Here is a 19,574-nt window from a genome sequence, read left to right as displayed (position 1 = left end):
CTCCCCACCACGGGGAGGAGGGCTAGCAGGCAAGGGGGACCCTCAGAGACAGGGGAGAGGGACAGGGTGGGGTGGCTGGGACCTGGTGGCAGGAGGGGAAGGGGATGCATGGAGCACCCCACCACGCACACATGGACATGTTCTCCCCACACACCATTCAGGTCTTCTGGGCAATCAAAAACAACCCACTTTCCTGGGTTGTCCGTGTCTGCGATCTGCAAGTCACCCTCATGGGGGCTGAGAAGCCGGACTTCCCCAAGTGCTTCAGAGCTCTCGATGGGACCCCCATTGCTATCCAGGCCCCAGAATGCAGCACAGGCATCTTCATCAATTGCAAGGGGTACCATTTTGGGGTGCTCCAGACCTGCGTGGACACCAAGGGGCAATTTATGGCATTCTGTGAGGGTTTGTCTGGGTGAGTCCACAATGCAGGTATCTTCCAACTCATGGCTCTGCTGCAGTATGCAGGAGAAGACATCCATCCCAAGCTGGGAACTACCAAATGGGGACACCACTAGCCCCCCGATATAATGCCCAATGCCATTTACCCCTTGCATGAGTGGCTGAGTGGGCCCTACATGGGCCACACTGAGCCCAGCCAGGACGTTTTTATTTAGTTCCTAAACTGGGCTTGCAATATTAGGTGGCTGAAGGGCACTTTCAGGGCCCCCTCAGGATACTGGAGGTCATCCCACGCAATGTACCAGATGTGGTGGGTACATGCTGCTCCCTCCACAACACTGTGGAGGTAAAGCAAGAGCCGTTCATGCAGGGGTGGGTTTTGGGTCTGGCCACGGCTCCAAGCAGCTGGCTGCTTTCCCATGCTGTCAGGCACAGAGGGTCAGGGTGCAGGTCAGTAAGTTCCTCTGGGAGGCCTTTGTGCGGGGGCCCATGTGACCCCCCAACATACAGCCAGCACCACAACTCCCTTCCCACGCACCCACCTCTCACTATCAACGCCCCCCCCCCACACTCCCATACCCTCCCGGCCTCCGAATAGACACCAGGGACAGGGAGTGTTGAGAAAGAAAGTATTTCATGAAACTCTGGCGATGGATTCCAAACTGCATAAACAGAAGTGTAAACGATTAACAAGAGGGATGGGGGACTATAGACAATGGGGTCCTGGGGTGGGCAGTGGGGGCAATGGAACTTAGAGGAGGTCTTGGAGAGGGGGTGGGGTTACAGAACTCAGAAAGGGCTCTGGGGAGCGGGTGGGAGCCCACAGTCCATATTCTCACAAGGGCTGGGATGGGGCTGGGACCATCAGGAGGTGGGGACAAGGAAGGGGTCCAGTGGGCTCAGGCTTGGGCTCACTGGGGGCTACAGGAAGGGAGGGAGGGGATGGGGGAAGGCTGGGTGGGAGCAGGGCACCAATGTCAGGGTCTGTGGGTGGAGGGGTGGGGGGAACTGTGGGACACTGTGAGGGACATGTGTAGGGATGAGCTGCAGGGACTGTGGGAGGGACTGGTGATGGGGTGGGAGGCTGAGCCAGGCACGTGGTCACAGCCTGTGTGAGGGTGTCCAGGCTGCCTGCCACCCACCCCCAGGCTTCCTGCTCCATCACCAGCCTCTCCTGCGTGACAGCAGTCACGTCCTGCAGGGGGGTGGTGTGAGCAGTGACAGCAGCAGCTTCCTCCTCCCCACAGGGGCACCAGCACATGCCCCAGCACTGGCCCCATGTGGGCGCTCTTAGGGGTGCAGTTCCAGCCCCCTCGCCCTCTGGTGTGGGCCTTTCTGGCTTGTGTACAGGCCTTGTCTGGCCCCTGGATGGTGCAGCTCTGGAGACAGAAGGGGACCCAGTGAAAGGCCATCAGTACCATGACCTGGCCCTGGGGGCTGTGTGCCCCACTCCACCTTGTCCCTGAGGGATCTGTGTGGCTGGGGGGTCCCTGCGAGGGTGGGACATATGCAGTGTAGCTCAGCCTCCCTCCCTGGGCATGCAGCCTGTGGTGCTGTCCTCAGGGCCAGGTGCTGAGTGTTGCATGAGGCCCCCATTGAGGCTCAGGGAGCACAGCCATGTGGGGTGCATCCAGACTGGAGCTGGTGGCTGTGTGAGTGGGCCACTGCTGGCCTCCCCTCCCCTTGTGCCAGGCGTCCAACATGCACGAAACCGACCTTGGTGTCCCTAGAGGAACTCAGGGGAGGCCCAGGTGGAGGGGGCCCAGATGGAGACCTCTGAGGACACAGAGATGATGAGGGCCCCATTGCTGGAACCCCTGTCATGGCTCTGGGCTTCTGTTCCTGTGCCTGTTGGGCGGGAGCTGCCGCCTGATACAGGTCCTGACACCTCCTGCCGCCCCCTGGCAAGCGCCATCTGACCTGGTGGTTTGTAGGACATGGAGGGTCAGTGCTGCCTCCTTGGGTCCCAGGAGGCCGTTGAACTCCTGGAAGTGGGGCAGGTAGTGGCCACTGCCCCTCGAGTGGCTGGCCTCATCCTGGGCCTGGCAGTCGGCCTGCCACAGTTCCTTCACTTTTCTCCCCAGTAGTTCAGCTGTTCAGGTGGGGTGACCCTCGGAGCTTAGGCCAGAGAACAGGTGGCTGAAGGCTGCAGCATCCTGGCACCAGCCAGTCATGTGGAGCAGCAGCTCCTCATTCCCCAGAGTGTCAGAAGTCCTTAAACTCAGTCTCACTCCAGGAGGGGCCCTCGTCTGCGTCCCCTGGCTGGGCTCCTGACACACCTCAGACGGGTTGAAGGTGGCCGGGGCTGAAGAAAGCGGAGGGCAGCAAACCCCCCCAGCTGTCCGGCCGTGTTCCTCACCAGTCTCGGCCAACCGAGCATTCACCAGGGTCTCTGGCCTGAGGGGGCAGAGGTGGTTTCACAGCTGTGATGGTCAAGTGGTTAAGGTGTTGGACTAGAAATCCCATAGGGTTTCCCTGTGCAGGTTCAAATCCTGCTCACAGCGAGGGCTGTGTTTTAGCCACATCCTGGAACCAGGACAGTACAGCAGCACACACCCTGAGACACTGCCCAGGGGCTGTCTGTGACCAGTGTGTGGAAGAGGTCAGGGGAGTCTGTGCCTGGGGGAAATGCTGACCCTGGGGTGTGGTCACTGCTCTGGCTGCTGCTGGGCCCAGCCTGTCTCCTATGTCAGCCCAACAGTGCTACACTCACCTGTGTAATGCCCTGGGAAGCAGTTTGGCAGCCCTGGTTCAGCTGCAGCCAGTGATAGGGCAGCTGCCTCTGAGGGAAGGGCCTGTTCCCAAGGCTGGCTCAGGGGCTCTGGTCTCTCCCAGCTCCTGAGCTGTGCAGTACACAGCTGGGAAAGGGACAGACACTTGCCCAAGGGGGAATGAAAGTCACAATCTCCTGTCTGCCCCAACAGCAATAGACTGATCTACACAACCAGGCACAGGCCAGCATCCCTTCCTATGGTTCTCCCACAGGTTGTGGGGACCAGCTCAGTGCAGGGACAAAAAGGGGGCACAGCATAAAAACTGTCATCACCCCTGTTCTAGGGGCAGCCGCCACAGCTGGGAGACCCCGGCTCCTCTGCTCTCTGGGGCAGAGTCAGTGATGCTCCTTTGCATACCCACAATGCATTGCGTGGTGTGTCCAGAGTCCCTCATCCACAAGCTGCCTTTGCTCCTGGAGCCTCTGGTTCTGGGGCCGAAATTCGTCTGGAAGCACCTCTGGGCAATGGGCTGCACAAAGGGGAGGCTTTGTGGGTTGTCTGTGTCATCACTGTGATGTTAGGAGAACTTGCTTTCCCCCCGCTCCAGCTCCTTCAGCCGGTTTGGTGTGTAATTTTCCCTGTAATTTTCTCTTCCCTGCTTGTATAATTTTTGTTTGTTTGTTTGTTTTTTAAGCTGTCTATGCAGAAGGACATGTGAGAATTTTTTTCCAGTTTGTGGTTGATGTGTGTTAATAGTTTCAGTTTTTTGTGTATTTTCTTGAATATTGCTTGCTGTTTAACACCATTTTTTTCAAATGTACTTGCTGTGCTCTGTGGATGATGCTGTGATTTTGTTAAACTTTTTGTGTGTTGTATAATTTTTGGCTACGTCTACACGTGAAGCCTACTTCGAAGTAGCCTATTTCGATGTTGCGACATCAAAATAGGCTATTTCGATGAATAACATCTACACGTCCTCCAGGGCTGGCAACGTCGATGTTCAACATCCACGTTGCGCAGCACCACATCGAAATAGGTGCAGCGAGGGAACGTCTACACGCCACAGTAGCACACATTGAAATAAGGGTGCCAGGCACAGCTGCACACAGGGTCACAGGGCAGACTCAACAGCCAGCAGCTCCCTTAAAGGGCCCCTCCCAGACACACTTGCACTAAACAGCACAAGATACACAGAGCCGACAACGATTTGCAGACCCTGTGCATGCAGCATGAATCCCCCGCTGCAGCAGCAGCAGCCAGAAGCCCTGGGCTAAGGGCTTCTCTAGCTGGCCATGATCGTACAGTGGTTAGTACTCTGCATTGTTTCTGTAGAAACCTTGGTTCAAATCCAAGTCATGGCAGTGATAGCACAGGGCTGCTACTGCTTTTATTTTCCCCAAAAGGGCGGTGAAGAACCGCAATGTGTTACCTGAAGAGGTGGTGAAATCTCCATCCCTGGTGGTTTTTAAGCCCTGGCTTGAAAAAGCCCTGGCTGGGATGATTTAGTTGGGGTTGCTCCTGCTTTGGGGAGGAGGCTGGACTCAATGATCTCCTGAGGTCCCTTCCAGCCCCAGGATTCTGTGGTTCTAAGCCCATAGCCACAGGAATGGGCCTGGAAAGCAGATTATCTGTCTGGTGGAAGCTTTGTGGGGCCAGGTGCTGAGAAAGCCCTGGGCAGAGAGAGGGAGTCCTGGGAGACACAGGATCTCCAGAGAAGCAATGAGGACACAGTCCATGCTGACAGATGAGGGTGAGAGGTGTCCAGAGGGCAATGCCAGCCAGCCCCAAAGGGTGAGGGGCAGGTGGGGAGGGCTGGAGCCATTGTTCACGGCTCTGCTTCCTCCAGTCTGAGTTCAATGTCAGAGGCACCTGCTGGGGCTGCCTTACTGAGGCACAGCCCTAAAGCTCTCTGAGCTGCTTCCTTCTCCTGTCCTGCACGAGAGTGAGTGGGGTGACTGGCGCCTGTTGGAGCCAGGTCTTTGGCCCAGCCGGATGGAAGGGTTCAGGCAATCGGTTGGTGCACTGGAACTTGGCAGTGTGCCCAGAGCTCCCTGGAGTCCTGATGCTGGTGTGATCTTGTGAGCCTGGGGCAGCCCTCCCTGGAAATGCCGTGTCTCTCCTGCTGAAGGCTCTGGTGCAGAGAGAAGTGATTTAAACTCCCCACTCGCATGTACACAGGGCTCTTCTGACCCCAATAGGCCCCCTGCCGCCCACCCCTGCAGTGTGGGAAAGAAAAGTTTGTGACCAAGAGAAAACAAAGGAACAGGACGGGAGGTGTTACAAGGCAGGTCACAGACATACAAAGCCTTCAGAAGCCTTCTTCCACGCCGTGCTGGGGAGTTTGCAGGCCTGATATTCCCTCTACAACACACCCCCAGCTGGGGCGGGTCATTCAGTGCTTTTCTCAGAGCTCTGCTTGTCAAAAGGTGACCCCAGAGGGGAGGAGCAGGAACCTGGGAGAGGTGCAGCCTCCCTCTGACCTTCCTGGTGATATGTGGCTTGTGTTTCCTCTGTCCCAGCCACAAGCTGCCCAACATGTAACCTGGAAGCCTCAGGGTTATGTGCATGGGCATGGCCAAACCGACCTGCTGAGCCTTCAGCTGGGCCCAGCAGCAGCCAGAGCAGTGACCCAACCACAGTCTCCCCTGGCCTCTTCCACACACTGGTCACAGACAGCCCCTGGGCAGTGTCTCAGGGTGTGTGCTGCTGTATTGTCCTGGTTCCAGGATGTGGCTAAAACACAGCCCTCGCTGTGAGCAGGATTTGAACCTGCGCAGGGAAACCCTATTGGATTTTAAGTCCAACACCTTAACCACTCGGCCATCACAGCTCCAAGGCTGTTTTTTTCTGAAGGCCAGAGACCCTGGTGAATGCTCGGTGGGGGAGAAGGAGGTTCACTGGCCCTGGGGCAACTTGTCATTTGATAGCTGTGTTTTGAGCACACTGCTGTACGCCGGTGAAACATGGACTTTGCACTCAAAACAAGAGCAGCGGCTCAACACATTCCACATGCGCTGCCTTAGGCGCATACTCGGTGTCTCATGGCAGGACAAGGTCCCCAGTCGCGCAGTGCTTGAGAGGGCGCCGCCTCCATGTTCACCATTCTCAAACAGAGGCGTATGCGCTGGCTTGGACACGTCTCACGCATGACGGATGGCCGAATACCGAAGCGCCTCCTCTTCGGCCAACTGGCATCTGGAAAGAGGCCGAAAGGGCCACCTCAATTGCGCTACAAGGACACGTGCAAGTGTGACCTCAGTGCTCTCTCTATCAGTGCGAACACCTGGCATTCGCTCGCCTCAGACAGGCATGTCTGGAAACAGGGAGTGAAGGAAGTGCTTGTTATGTATGAAACTACCTTGGTGAAGGAAGCGGAAGGCAGGAGAGCCCTCAGAGAGGTCCGTGCCCGTGACCCCAGAGCGACGTCTGCCTCCTGCTGCTCACTGTGCGGAAAGGACTGCCACTCCCGCCTTGGACTGCACAGCCACAGGAGACACTGCGCGGATCAGTCCAGCTGGGGCGCAAACCCAGGATCCCTTGGGATCGAAGGATGCCTACAACTAATGAAAAAAGAGCCAGGGTGGGATGGAAACCACATGGTCAGTAATTCATATTTCTGCATGTTGCCCTTTTAGCCCCCCCCCCAAAAAAAAAAAAAGGTGCTGGTGGCGTAGTGGTTTGCATGGCTGCTTCCCATGCAGTTGGCCTGGGTTCAATTCACAGCTTTGCTTCTTACTTCCTCTCCCCCCAGCAAGTGCTCTGTTGGAATTGGAGAGTAGGGATGATTTGCTCCTTGGTGAGATGGGGGGTGTTGGAGTTTTAACCTGTGGTGCTTGGTGTGAGCTAAGATCTGTTGGCCAAAGCTTTCAGGCAGCTTTTGTGCAACCCCTGTAATGTGGTCAAAGGGGCCCAGAACAAGGGGAGAGCAAAGCAGCTGGTCACCAGGAGCTTCAGGTGTCTCCAAACAGACCTACCCACACGGAAATGAGAAGTGGGAGGAGAAGAGTGAAATCAAGCTGCCTCCTGGGGGCTGAGGCAACTCAAGGCCTCCTGGGGCTGCTCTGCTCCAGTGGAGTAGTGGTAGAAATGCCGTCACCACCAGGCTGTGGGTGTTTGCCGGCTTCTCAAGAAAACTGGCAGCAGAAAACTCCTGAATATTTAATACCCAGCCAGCAGTTCCCCTCTTTCTGTTATTTCCAAATACCTACAGAGAGCCTCTGGTGCCCTTTCATGTGAGAAAAATCTCGTGACTGATGCTCACCTGCCCCGACTGCCCTGGCTAGACAAGTGTCAGGTGTGAAGAATCAGAACTCTCCAAGCAGAAATCTCCATCCAGCCCTTCAACACACACCATCCCCTCCCCTTCTCAGTAACACTTTTCCCATCACCTTTTTGACCCTCCATCTTTTGTCCTTGTGTAAGTGAGGAACACGAATGCTGAGCTCCCCATTTCCTTACCGTCCCCTGGATATACGTAATTCATGTCTAGGCCCAGTGCACAGATGGAGCTGATGTGGAAAGACATAAGACATAAGGACGGCCATACTGGGTCAGACCAAAGGTCCCTCTAACCCAGTGTCCTGTCTGTTGACAGTAGCCAACGCCAGGTGCCCCAGAGGTGCTGAGGGGGACAGTCAGCTGGGGAAGGGTTATTTTCTCTCCTCTCTGGGCAGGTGGGGATAGAACTGAAGAGAAGAAAATCCTCTTCCACTCTCTGAGGATGATGGAAACACCAATTTCTCCTCTCTTCACTTCTACGAGAGCTGAGCACAAGAAGAGACTTTTCCTGCCTAAGCCAGGATGTCAAAGGAAACAGAACCAGAGAGAGAGCAGAGCCCTGGCTGAGTGTGTCTTGGGGTCATGACTACAGCTATTTTGAATATTTCAAAAAGCTCTTTTGACAAAGGGACTGTGTAGAGAGGGAATAGCGCCTCGTTCAAAATAAGCCACAGTCCTTCCAATGACTGTATTCAGAATAGGCTTCGGTGTCTGCAGCTGCTGTATGTCCAAATAGCTGAGCCATATTTTGAAATCCATATTATGTGCAGCTGTGCTATGTTGGAATCGGCTATTCTGGAATACCTCTTCTGGAATACCTCTCTCAGGAATAATGCTGCTGTGCAGACATAGCCTTTGGCTGTGTCGACACGTGCCGCATCTTCTGGAAGCCCCAGGCTCATGAGTGATCTGGAAAATGCTAATGAGGCATGGATGCAAATTTCCACACCTCATTAGCATATCAGCACATGGTTTGGAGTCCAGAAGAAGCTCTTCCTGACTCCGAAGTACACGTGCAGACGTGCGGCCTGCGGGGATCTTCTGAAGGAAACCCACCTGTGCCCCAAACTCCCTCACCCGTACCCCCAGAGCCCTGAAGTCACTCTTGACCTGCTCAGCAACACACCTTGCCGTTTCATTAGGGCCCGCATGGATAAGAAGCACAGGATTGTAGTCAGAGGGACGGATAATCCTCGACAACACCTCTGTAATGTCTTGGATCCGGGCCCCCGGCAGGCAGCTCACCTCCCGAGATGAAATGTCAGGGCGACAGATGGGCATCTCCATCCCCCTTAGAAGAGAGTCCCAAGCACCACTAATCTGCACTTCCTCCTCGCAGTGGTGGCAGCAGACTTCCCAGCCGTGGGGGCACGAGGTTTCTCGTCTGCTGTGTGGGGCGATTCTTTGTCTCCTGTATCAAGTACAGCGCGTAACGGTTTCCTAGTACCACGGCGGGAGGGTTCGGAGCAGGGGTGGAACACTGCCTACTGCCAGCAGTAACCAGCTGCCAGTGTCCCCCCGATCTGTCTCCTCCGCCACCAGTGGTTTATCAGCCGTCCTGTGTCCTGGGACAGTGACCTCAGCTGTCTCCACATGAATACTGTCCAGGAGCTGCTCGTGGAGTCGGGTACTCCTCAACCTGGCCACCTCCTCCTGTAGCTCCTCCACCTGCCCCCTGAGAGATTCCAGCAGCAGGCACCTTTCACACTGGAAGGTGCCCCCAGCCTGGGTATCAGTGAGTGGGAATTGCAAGCCACAGTCCCTGCAAAGCCGCACCAGCATCTGGGCAGAGGCATCCATGGCCAGGCAGTCTGTCTGGCTACAGGCGCAGGTGGAGGAGACAGGAGTTGTGCAGACACAGGTGTTGGGGGTCTTCCTAACCACCATTGTCCTCCCTCTGTCACACTCCCTCTTAAAGGCCCCATGTGCAGCTCCCTGTCCGCTTCGCCATGAAGTCCAGCCCCGAGCTGAGACTCCTTTCTGCAGCCCTATTGGCAGCGTCCCAGAGCAGTTGATTGACTGGCTGACCCTGCTTTAGGCAGCGGCACAAAGAAAAAGTTGTGTCAACAACCAGGGTGAACTTGCAAATGTTACAGCTTCTTACCAAGGGCGCTGATGAGCTCTGTCCCTGAACAACTTGCAGCAGAAAGAAGAACCAGGCAGAAGTTCTCTGTCTGAGCTGGAGCTCACAGACGCAATGGATGCCGGTTTCCCTCCCATGCGACTCAGCAGGTAGTAGTTACAGTCCCCTCGAACTGGCACACCAGTGTGAATCTGATAAGCTCTTGCTAGAGCTGGAGCTGCTGAGCTGTCAGCCGGCACTTTAATGGAGTGGGCCATTTTGTTAATGACCATTTGCATGGCCATTTCAAAGTGTTTGGCTTGTGCAGACGTAGCCTTAGAAAGACGAAGTTTTCACAGCTCAGAAGAGAAAAATTGTTCTCTGTTGTTGAAATATATCGTAAAGCTTCCCACAGAGCTGTCACTAAGAGCAGTGGGGGTTCATCTGGGTAAACGTGTGAGTGTAGGAGGCTCTGAGTGTGTGTGGTCGTAGAATCACAGAATCGTAGAACAAAAGAGCTGGAAGAGACCTAAAAAAATCATCGAGTCCAGCCCCCTGCTTGGAGCAGGACCAAACCCATCAGATCAGCCCTGCCAGGGCTTTGTCAAGGTGAGACTTAAACACCTGCAGGGATGGAGACTCCACGACTTCCCTGGGGAGACCATTCCAATGCTTCACCACCCTCCGAGTGGAAAAGTTTTTCCTAATGTTCCACCTGGACCTTTCCAACCGCAACTTGAGTCCATTGTTCTGTGTTCTGCCATCCGTGACCACTGTGAACAGCCTCTCTCCAGCCTCTTTGCAACCTCCCTTCAGTAAGCTGAAGGCTCTTATCAAGTCCCCCCTCAGTCTTCTCTTCTGCAGACTAAACAGTCCCAATTCCCTCAACCTTTCTTCAAAAGTCATTTGCTCCAGCTCCCGAATTATTTTGGTCACCCTCCACTGGACCCTCTCCAGTGTATCCACATCCTTCCTGTAAAAGGGGGCCCAGAACTGGACACAGTCCTCCAGATGCGGCCTCACCAAAGCCGAATAAAGAGGAATAATCACGTCTCTGGATCTACTGGCAACGCTCCTCTTGACGCAACCTAACATGCCATTAGCTTTCTTGGCTACAAGGGCACAGTGTTGACTCTTGTCCAGCATCTCGTCCACTCCAACTCCCAGATCCTTTTCGGCTGTTATTCCCCACTATCCCTCAAGTGTTAAAGTTTCATGAAAGGGAAAAAAAAACAATGAGGAAGAAAGCAGAGCAGGTGAGGGTTGGACATCCCTGGACCCAGCCTCCCAGAGCTACCAGCCCTCACTGCACAGCACTCCTTACTCAGGTAGGAGCGGCAGGATCACTCTGCCAAGGGCACCAGCACTCCACAGCAGCTCCATTGGCTTTCTCTGCTTCTCATTTCCTTGCCAGGTCTTCTGGCCTCAAGACCTCCCTCGAGAGGAAGCAAGAAAGTTATAGAAACAGGAATCCACTACCAAAGCCAAACAAACACAGACACACTTTAGCAGAGACTTGCGTGGCACCCGAGAAATCCCATTCAGCCTGGTTCAAATGCTGCTGGCTATGTCTGTACTACAAAATTATGTTGAACAAGTTTCTCGTGGCACATGTAGACACGGCCTTTGGGCTCCAGGGGCACAAGGCAAATTAACAGCCAGCTGCCCAGAGAAGGGCTTGAGCCCGGCACTGCCAGATTAAGAGCCTGATGCTCATCCAACTTTTGCTGGTAAAAGGGGCTTTTCCTTTTGGCCTTGGACACAAGTGCCGTCAGGGCAGCATTAGAGGAATGTACAATGTTAAAGAAGCCCACATTGGAAAAGGCTGGGGGAGTTGCCTCAGCTGGGAAGCAGATGGTTCTGTCTTTTGCTGCACTTCTACATAAGACACATTCTCTGTGATTGAAAATGCCTCATTCTCCTAGAAAAACTGAACCCTCTGGCTTCTTTTACAATGTGTCTCCTTTCACACGGATAGAGCCCTCAGCCTACTACCTACCCACGCTGCTCCTCCAGAATACAGTGACCCTCAGCTTAAAAAGGCAAAAATTATAGAACAAACAAAAAGTTAAATAAAATCACAGAATCATCCACACAGCACAGCAAGTACATTTGGAAAAAAAAGTATTAAACAGCAAGAAACATTCAAGAATATACACATAAAAATCAAGCAGTTAATACACATCAACCACAAAAGGAATAAAAACTCTCACATATCTCTCTGCACAAACAGCTTTACAAAAACACAAAAAGAAATTATATGAGTGAGGAAGAAATTACACACCAAACCCACTGAAGGAGCTGGAGGGGGGGGAAAGCAAGTTCTTCTCACATCACAGTGATGACACAGACAACCCACAAAGCCTCCCCTTTGTGCAGCCCATTGCCCACAGGTGCTTCCAGCCGAATTTCAGCACCAGAACCAGAGGCTCCAGGAGCAAAGGCAGCGTGTGGATGAGGGACTCTGGACACACCACGCAATGCATTGTGGGTATGCAAAGGAGCATCACTGACTGCCCCAGAGAGCAGAGGAGCTGGGGGCTCCCAGCTGTGGCAGCTGCCCCAGAACAGGGGTGATGACAGTTTTTATGCTGTGCCCCCTTTTTGTCCCTGCACTGAGCTGGTCCCCACAACCTGTGGGAGAACCGTAGGAAGGGAGGCTGGCCTGTGTCTGCTTCTGCAGATCAGTCTACTGCTGTTGGGGCAGAGAGGAGATTGTGACATTCATTCCCCCTTGGGCAAGTGTCTGTCCCTTTCCCAGCTGTGTACTGCACAGCTCAGGAGCTGGGAGAGACCAGAGCCCCTGAGCCAGCCTTGGGAACAGGCCCTTCCCTTTGAGGTAGCTGCCCTCTCACTGGCTGCAACTGAACCAGGGCTGCCCCCTCCTTCCCAGGGCATTACACAGGTGAGTGTAGCACTGTTGGGCTGACATAGGAGACAGGCTGGGCCCAGCAGCAGCCAGAGCAGTGACCACACCCCAGGGTCAGCATTTCCCCCAGGCACAGACTCCCCTGGCCTCTTCCACACACTGGTCACAGACAGCCCCTGGGCAGTGTCTCAGGGCGCGTGCTGCTGTAGCGTCCTGCTTACAGGATGTGGCTAAAACAGAGGCCTTGCTGTGAGCAGGATTTGAACCTGCGCAGGGAAACCCTACGGGATTTCTAGTCCAACACCTTAACCGCTCAGACATCACAGCTTTGAGACCATCTCTCCTCCTAGGCCACACACACTGGTGAATGCTCAGTGGGCCGAGGCTGGTCAGATTGGATTTCCTCAGCCCCGGCCCCGGCAGTGTCCCTGGAAGCTGTGTACTTGGGCAGCTGCTCGGGAGAGATGCAGGTGCTGCCTGGCTAATTAGCAGAGCCCCACAGGCAGCAGCCGGTGTTTCGCTTGGAGGTGCACATCTGCCCAGGCCTTGGTGCACAGAGCAAAATGTATTCTACGTCCCCAGGGAGCATTCGAGGGAACTGTGGCCCTGGGGCAGCAGATGGTGAGGGAGGGGATCATTCTGCCCCGCTGAAAGTTCCATGGGGCAATCCATGGCCAATGACCACAGCCCTGTATCCTCCAGAGCCCCCTTCAACCCATCTGAGGTGTGTCAGGAGCTCAGCCAGGGGACACAGACGAGGGCCCCTCCTGGAGTGAGACTGAGTTTAAGGACTTCTGACACTCTGGGGAATGAGGAGCTGCTGCTCCACATGACTGGCTGGTGCCAGGATGCTGCAGCCTTCAGCCACCTGTTCTCTGGCCTAAGCTCCAAGGGTCACCCCACCTGAACAGCTGAACTACTGCGGAGAAAAGTGAAGGAACTGTGGCAGGCCAACTGCCAGGCCCAGTTTGAGGTCAGCCACTCGAAGGGCAGTGGCCCCTACCTGCCCCACTTCCAGGAGCTCAACGGCCTCCTGGGACGCAAGGAGGCAGCACTGACCCCCCACGTCCTACACACCACCAGGTCAGATGGCGCTTGCCAGGGGGCTGCAGGAGGTGTCAGAACCAGTAGCAGGCAGCAGCTCCCACCCAACAGGCACAGGAACAGAAGCCCAGAGCCAAGACAGGGGTTCCAGCAATGGGGCCCTCATCATCTCTGTGTCCTCAGAGGTCTCCATCTGGGCCCCCTCCACCTGGGCCTCCCTTCAGTTCCTCTAGGTACACCAAGGTCGGTTTCGTGCATGTTGGATGCCTGGCACAAGGGGAGGGGAGGCCAGCAGTGGCCCACTCACACAGCCACCAGCTCCAGTCTGGATGCACCCCACATGGCTGTGCTCCCTCAGCCTCAATGGGGGCCTCATGCAACACTCAGCACCTGCCCCTGTGGACAGCACCACAGGCTGCATGCCCAGGGAGGGAGGCTGAGCTACACTGCATATGTCCCACCCACGCAGGGACCCCCCAGCCACACATATGCCTCAGAGACCCCGGGCCAGATGGGGGGACAAGGTGGAGTGGGGCACACAGCCCCCAGGGCCAGGTCATGGTATTGATGGCCTTTCCCTGGGTCCCCTTCTGTCTCCAGAGCTGCACCGTCCAGGGGCCAGACAAGGCCTGTACACAAGCCAGAAAGGCCCACACCAGAGGGCGAGGGGGCTGGAACTGCACCCCTAAGAGCGCCCACATGGGGCCAGTGCTGGGGCATGTGCTGGTGCCACTGTGGGGAGGAGGAAGCTGCTGCTGTCACTGCTCACACCACCCCCCTGCAGGACGTGACTGCTGTCACGCAGGAGAGGATGGTGATGGAGCAGGAAGCCTGGGGTTGGGTGGCAGGCAGCCTGGACACCCTCACACAGGCTGTGCCCACATGCCTGGCTCAGCCTCCCACCCCATCACAAGTCCCTCCCACAGCCCCTGCAGCTCCTCCCTCCACATGTCCCTCACAAGCTGCGTCTACACGTGCACGCTACTTCGAAGTAGCGGCACTAACTTCGAAATAGTGCCCGTCGCGGCTACACATGTCGGGCGCTATTTCGAAGTTAACTTCGACGTTAGGCGGCGAGACGTCGAAGTCGCTAACCTCATGAGGAGATAGGAATAGCGCCCTACTTCGACGTTCAACGTCGAAGTAGGGACCGTGTAGATGATCCGCATCCTGCAACGTCGAAATTGCCGGGTCCTCCATGGCGGCCATCAGCTGGGGGGTTGAGAGACGCTCTCTCTCCGGCCCGTGCGGGGCTCTATGGTCACCGTGGGCAGCAGCCCTTAGCCCAGGGTTTCTGGCTGCTGCTGCCGCAGCTGGGGATCTATGCTGCAGGCACAGGGTCTGTAACCAGTTGTCAGCTCTGTGGATCTTGTGTTGCTTAGTGCAACTGTGTCTGGGAGGGGCCCTTTAAGGGAGCGGCTTGCTGTTGAGTCCGCCCTGTGACCCTGTCTGCAGCTGTGCCTGGCATCCCTATTTCGATGTGTGCTACTTTGACGTGTAGACGTTCCCTCGCTGCGCCTATTTCGATGTGGTGCTGCGCAACGTGGAAGTTGAACATCGACGTTGCCGGCCCTGGAGGACGTGTAGACGTTATTCATCGAAATAGACTATTTCGATGTTGGCTGCACGTGTAGACGTATCCACAGTGTCCCACAGTTCCCCCCACCCCTCCACCCACAGTCCCTGACATTGCTGCCCTGCTCCCCCCAACCTTCCCCCATCCCCTCCCTCCCTTCCTGTAGCCCCAGTGAGCCCAAGCCTGAGCCCACTGGACCCCTTCCTTGTCCCTACCTCCTGATGGTCCCAGATCCATCCCAGCCTTGTGAGAATATGGACTGTGGCCTCCCACCCGCTCCCCAGAGCCCTTTCTGAGTTCTGTTACCCCACCCCCTCTCCAAGACCTCCTCTAAGTTCCATTGACCCCACTGCCCACCCCAGGACCCCATTGTCTATAGTCCCCCATCCCTCTTGTCAATCGTTTACACTTCTGATTATGCAGTTTGGAATCCATTGCCAGAGTTTCATGAAATACTTTATTTAGCAACACTCCCGTGTCCCTGGTGTCTACTGGGAGGCCGGGAGGGTATGGGAGTGTTGGGGGGGGTTGATAATGAGAGGTGGGTGCGTGGGAAGGGAGTTGTGGTGCTGGCTGTATGTTGGGGGGTCACATGGGCCCCCGCACAAAGGCCTCCCAGAGCAACTTACTGACCTGCAGCCTGACCCTCTGTGCCTGACAGCATGGGAAAGCAGCCAGCTGCTTGGAGCTGTGGCCAGACCCAAAACCCACCCCTGCATGAACGGCTCTTGCTTTACCTCCACAGTGTTGTGGAGGGAGCAGCATGTACCCACTACATCTGGTACATTGCGTGGGATGACCTCCAGTATCCTGAGGGGGCCCTGAACGTGCCCTTCAGCCACCTAATATTGCAAGCCCAGTTTAGGAACAAAATAAAAACGCCCTGGCTGGACTCAGTGTGTCCCATGTAGGGCTGCATCAGCCACTCATGCAAGCGGTAAATGGCATTGGGCATTATATCGGGGGGCTAGTGGTGTCCCCATTTGGTAGTTCCCAGGTTGGGATGGATGTCTTCTCCTGCTTGCTGCAGCAGAGCCATGAGTTGGAAGATACCTGCATTGTGGGCTCACCCAGACAAACCCACACAGAATGCCATAAATTGCCCCTTGGTGTCCATGCAGGTCTGGAGCACCCCAAAATGGTACCCCTTGCAATTGATGAAGATGCCTGTGCTGCATTCTGGGGCATGGATAGCAATGTGGGTCCCATCCAGAGCTCTGAAGCACTTGGGGAAGTCCAGCTTCTCAGCCCCCATTAGGGTGACTTGCAGATCCCAGACATGGACAACCCAGTAAAGTAGGTTGTTTTTGATTGCCCAGAAGACCTGAATGGTGTGTGGGGAGAACAGGTCCATGTGTGCGTGGTGGAGTGCTCCATGCATCCCATTCCCCTCCCCCCACCGGGTCCCAGCCACCCCACCCTGTCCCTCTCCCCTGTCTCTGAGGGTCCCCCTTGCCTGGCAGCCCTCCTCCCCGTGGTGGGGAGGTGCCCCAAGCATGCCCTACCTCCAGCAGAACAGCCGGAGTGGTGGCCCTGCCCACCCCCAATTGGTGGCCAAATGACTGGTGGCTGTCCAGGGTAGTGAGCCTCCACGTAGCAATGGCTACCCCCTTGTGCAAGGGGAGTGTGGGCTGCACATGTGTGTCATGGTGCTGGGGGGCCGGGGAGGGCCAATGACTTAGCTCCAGAAATAGCCTCTTTGTCATACTGAAGTTGTGGGGCCAGCGGGTGTCGTTCCAGTCCCCCAGAACCAGCCTGTCCCATCACTCGCTGCTGGAGGGCGGCAGCTCGGAGCAGTGCCTACAGGCTGACCATGGGCTGGATGGGTCGGGCATCAGGGAGTCTTTGGGGGCCATTGTGGGCCACCAAGTGGCTTCTCCATGTGGTTGAGTTTTCTGTGCTCTGGGTGCAAACCAGCCCTTGGCATGTGAAGAATGAGTGTGTTTTGGAGGAGCCCTTTAAAGGAGCACCAGGCTGCAGCCCCCAGAAGGGCTTATCTGCCTTGCTAGCACAGCCACGGCATTTTCTGGCCCTTTTCTCCCAAAAGAGCACCCGGTGACATGTGGCTGCTTCCTTGCAAACCAAGGGCCTGGTCTTTTCAAAGAGCGGCTCACAATCTCCTTTCGCTTGGGGCGTGTGGACGCTCGCTTTCAAAAGCTGATCTGTCAGAAGGTGGCATTGGAAAGTTTGCCTTATGACACCACTCTGTGGTGTAGACTCAGCCACCCACGGAGAAAAGTGTAGAAAAGCAGAACCAGGTCCCCACGTGAAGATTGCAGCATAGTGTAACAAAGGAAATGTGTGTGTACATCAAAAAAGGATAAAATTCTTTTAACAACTAAGAAACAGAAATTTTTAAACACCATTTTCACTCTCTCTGCCCCTACCCCTGCAGCACCCCGCTCCACCTCCCGCCTCACACGCCGGCAGCTGTGGAGCTACCCCACCAGCACCGACTGGTGGGAGCGGCTGGTGCTTGGGGAGTGGGACGACGACCACTGGCTCAGGAACTTCAGGATGAGCAGGCAGACATTCCTGGAGCTGTGCCAGTGGCTCACCCCCGCACTCAGGCACCGGGACACTGCCATGCGGCGTGCCCTCACAGTGCAGAAACGGGTCTGCATCGCTGTCTGGAAGCTGGCCACTCCGGACAGCTACCGATCCATGGGGCAGCAGTTTGGTGTCGGAAAGGCCACCGTCGGGGCTGTCTTCATGGAGGTAAGAGAACCCACATGGGGAGGCCAGGGCAGGGCAGGGGGGCCAGAGCAGGGCAGGGGGGCCAGGGCAGAGCAGGGGGGCCAGGGCCGAGCAGGGCAGGGGGGCCAGAGCAGGGCAGGGGGGCCAGGGCAGGGCAGGGCAGGGCAGAGCAGGGCAGGGCAGGGCAGGGGGGCCAGGGCAGGGCAGGGCAGGGCAGGGGGGCCAGAGCAGGGCAGGGCCACGCACACCCTGCTCACCCCTCACTGGGGCTGTCCCATGTGCTTTCTCTGCAGGTTGTGCGTGCAATCAACACCATGCTCCTGCACAGGCTCGTGAGGCTGGGGGACCCACATGCCACTGTCGCCGCCTTTGCCACCCTGGGCTTCCCCAACTGCTTCGGGGCTCTGGATGGGACTCACATCCCCATCCGCGCCCCGCATCACAGTGGAGGACGATACCTCAGTCGGAAGGGCTACCATTCTGTCGTCCTGCAGGCCTTGGTGGACAGCCGGGGACGTTTCCAGGACATTTACGTGGGCTGGCCTGGCAGCACCCACGACGCCCGGGTTTTTTGGAACTCGGGCCTGTGCCGCCGGCTGGAGGCGGGGACCTACATCCCCCAGCGGGAGATCCCTCTGGGGGACACCACCATGCCCTTCTGCGTCATCGCAGATGCGGCATACCCCCTCCAGCCGTGGCTCATGCACCCCTACACGGGCCATCTCTCCTCTAGCCAGGAGCGCTTCAACGAGCGCCTGAACCGTGCGCGCCAGGTGGTGGAGCGCTCATTTGGCCGCCTCAAGGGACGCTGGCGATGACTCCTGACCCGCCTGGATGCGGGCCCCAACAACATCCCCCAGATTGTGGGTGCCTGCTGCACCCTGCACAACCTCGTGGAGAGCAAGGGGAAGACCTTTCTGCAGGGCTGGGCCGCGGAGGCCGGCAGGGCACACGTGCAGCCACCTGCTTCCCCCAGTCGGCAGGTGGACCCCGAGGGACCCGGGTCCGGGAGGCCCTGCGGGCCTACTTCGACCAACAGGCCGCGGGGTGAACTCTGCCCAGGCCCCCTACTGCCCGCCCCTTCCTCCCCCACACTCCTGCCCCAACGCCCACACCATGCAGCCCCCTCCGCCCCACTTATCCTGGACAAATGACAGCACGAACTTGTGGGTGAACGTAAATGTTTTTTTTTCTGGCCGAACCTTTTTTTTGGGGTGTAAATAAATATGTGAAGCACAAACAGAAAACTAAGTACAAACGTTCAACCAAAGAAATATGTACACAAATAAAACAAACCAAAGAAACAACTGTGTGGCGTACATAATAAAAAGAAAACCAGGGAGGAGAAAGGGGAGAATTATTTACATGGGGGGACGGGGCAAACGGGGGCACCAAAAAAAGAGGGTCCAACTATATACAACAAGGCGGGGGCCACGTCCCGGGCCCCTCGCCCCTATAGCCCCGCACTGGGCGTGCCCGGCCGGGAGCCCCACCGCGCCTGCAGTCTGGTCCACGGCTGGGTGGGAGCGGGCTGGACCGGACGGTATCGGTGCCGGCGAGTCTCAGGTGGCTCCAGGGGTCCCTCGGCGCTCTGGCCCTCGCGGGTGGGTGGTGGGGCGACGGCGGACGGGCCGGCGATGGCCGGAGCAGCTGGTGGTGCGGCTGCAGGAGCGGGAAGGGCGGGCGATGGCTCGGCCGGCGCGGCATGGGGGGCCAGGTACTCCACCAGGCGGTTAAATGTCTGCATATAGGCCCCCCATGCCTCCTGGCGCCAGGCCAGCGCCTGCTCCTGCAGCTGGAGGTGCTGCTCCGATACCTCCAGCTGCTGGCGGAGGATGGCCAGCAGCTGGGGGTCCGTCGCCGTCGCCGGTAGTAGGCGCGGGGTCCGCCGTCTAGCCCTCCGTGGGGCCGGTCGTTCCTCGGCCGAGGGGC

At 56.7% G+C, this 19,574-nt stretch overlaps 3 non-coding genes across 3 annotated transcripts; 1 reads left to right on the top strand and 2 right to left on the bottom strand.

Annotated features, from left to right (window-relative positions):
* Positions 1-2,824: 2,824 nt before the first annotated feature.
* Positions 2,825-2,906, top strand: TRNAS-AGA (transfer RNA serine (anticodon AGA)). The gene has a single exon. It is a non-coding gene; the product is annotated as a tRNA-Ser (tRNA).
* A 2,958-nt stretch (positions 2,907-5,864) lies between these two features.
* Positions 5,865-5,946, bottom strand: TRNAL-UAA (transfer RNA leucine (anticodon UAA)). Its single transcript has one exon. It is a non-coding gene; the product is annotated as a tRNA-Leu (tRNA).
* Positions 5,947-12,570: 6,624 nt separating this feature from the next.
* On the bottom strand, positions 12,571-12,652 carry TRNAS-AGA (transfer RNA serine (anticodon AGA)). The gene has a single exon. It is a non-coding gene; the product is annotated as a tRNA-Ser (tRNA).
* Between the last annotated feature and the right edge of the window lie 6,922 nt (positions 12,653-19,574).

This window comes from Carettochelys insculpta, chromosome 7 (genome assembly GCF_033958435.1).
Source record: "Carettochelys insculpta isolate YL-2023 chromosome 7, ASM3395843v1, whole genome shotgun sequence".
Taxonomy (NCBI): domain Eukaryota; kingdom Metazoa; phylum Chordata; order Testudines; family Carettochelyidae; genus Carettochelys; species Carettochelys insculpta.
The sequence above is the reverse complement of the archived record's forward strand: the minus strand, read 5'-3'. Positions and strand labels throughout refer to the sequence as shown.